Raw genomic sequence first — 2052 nt, 5'->3', positions numbered from 1 at the left:
TGTCCTTAGAAGGGTGCAAACCATCGGCTTCTCCTCCTTTTCGGATTCCTTGTATCACCCTGCTCGTCTGCCAGCGCTGCGTATCAGTCACGTAAACCCTAGCGAGCATCAAGCAGCCCCTAAGATTAAGCACCGTTACCTCTTCAGAGCTCTTAAGTTTCAGTACGTGAAAACAACTTCTGAAAGCACAATCAGTCAAATTTATCCATGTGGTTCCACTGCAGCTCTGCTTTCAAGCATTTTCATAAGCACGTCCCTCTAACTAGTCACGCAGAGAAGTAACACTAATAGCACATAGCACAGGACAAGAGGCAAAGGGCACGAGCTACAATGCAGGCAGTTTCCCCTGAACATCAGGAAAGCCTTCTTTAATGTGTGGTTGTCAGAACACTGTCACAGGCTGTGCAGTACCCTACCAAGGAGACCTTCAAAAGCAGCCTGAACTTGACCCTAGGGGGCTTGAGATAGGGGGTCCAGCATGAGGTCCTCTGGAAATATCTTCTGACATTGGCCATACCGTGTATTTAAATCCATCACAATCATGTGCAGTCACTCTCAAATATCAGAGAAGCTGGCTTATGGGTGAAAGCACATAAAAATTGACTGACATTAAAGAAAGACTTCTCTGTGAAATAGCACTGAGAATAGACAAGTGTACACATTTTTCAACACTAATAAAACTCAACTACTTTGCTGCTATTTCCCCTAACCATAATCAAATGTATTTGTGATGCAGGATTACTTACAATGTACTGATAGATTTTTCCCAAACAGTCTCTCCCGTTTGAACTCCAACAAAGTTTCCGCTGGCATCAACTCACCAAGTGGGAAAAAATATATCCATAGGAAAAAGGAGAAGAAAAAAACTACTGAAATGATGAGAAGAGTTACTGACTGAATGTATTAAGATTAAATAGGAATGCACTATTAAAACACTAAAGCATAGGGGTGAGTACTACCGCAATCTTTGGCAAGTGTCTTCCTCCTTGAAAATCACGGTCTAGAGTGGATTATTTGGACATCTGAGTGACATCGTGAGTTTGACGTGGAGGGAAAAGAAAGGGTAAATGCGCTCGTGACATCTGATTTAGCAAACACTTCCACTGCATCATGATAAGAGAGCTGAAAAAACAAAACAAAACAAAAATAAAACAGAAGGACATGAAGGAGCCAGAAATACTCTTGTATTAAGCAGATTTCAGATGATTAGTAAACATTATAAAACGCTAGTTAGCAATGCTGAAAAAACAGATTATTCTGAAACAAGCTAAATTCACAACCCTCGCTTCCCAGTATGTGCTTTTTCCTTGGAAGAGATGGCAAATCAGGCTGCAAAATCGTCTGCTGTATCACGTTTAAATATAATTATTTGACTACTAAATTCAAGACTTTAGTACTTCATAAGGTAAACAAATCTATTTCCTTAAAATATAGCTCTACCTCACAGTCATCACCGAGTCATTTCACTGTTACTGTCTGCATTGGAGACATCGTTTGACATATAAATAAATAACTGCAAAAGCCAGTGAGGAAAAGTATGACCTGGTAACAACATAATAACACTGATTCATAGGATAGTTTGGGTTGGATGGGACTTCGAGGACCGTCAAGCTCCAACCCCCCTGCTAAAGCCTGTTAACTGAAGGCTCTCCATGAGCACCGAATAACGCCTGCTGTCAGTGTCTTCAGAAAAATAGTACCCTGCTTATAAAAGCAGAAAAAGCACAAGAGGAAAGAAAATTTCTAAGGAAAGAAAAACAGTGGACTTCACATACTAGAATATAGTGCTTTACGGACTATGCATACACACATAGAATATAATGGCAGTTCCTTAGCAGACTAACATTCTGTTTTAGATCCCGTGTTAATAAAAAGTAACATACATGCTGAAATAGACATACCTCAGGACTGAGATGGATTCATCACTATGGAGGAATGAGCGGTGACTTTTACTACTCAGAAATCTGTGTTTCAGAACACTGGGTGGAGCAGGCAAAACCTTTCAAAAGGTGCTGTTTCAAGAACTGCCACGGAATTTCCTGCATGAAAACA

Source organism: Excalfactoria chinensis, chromosome 6 (assembly GCF_039878825.1).
Source record: "Excalfactoria chinensis isolate bCotChi1 chromosome 6, bCotChi1.hap2, whole genome shotgun sequence".
Taxonomy (NCBI): domain Eukaryota; kingdom Metazoa; phylum Chordata; class Aves; order Galliformes; family Phasianidae; genus Excalfactoria; species Excalfactoria chinensis.
Note: the sequence above shows the minus strand (reverse complement) of the source record.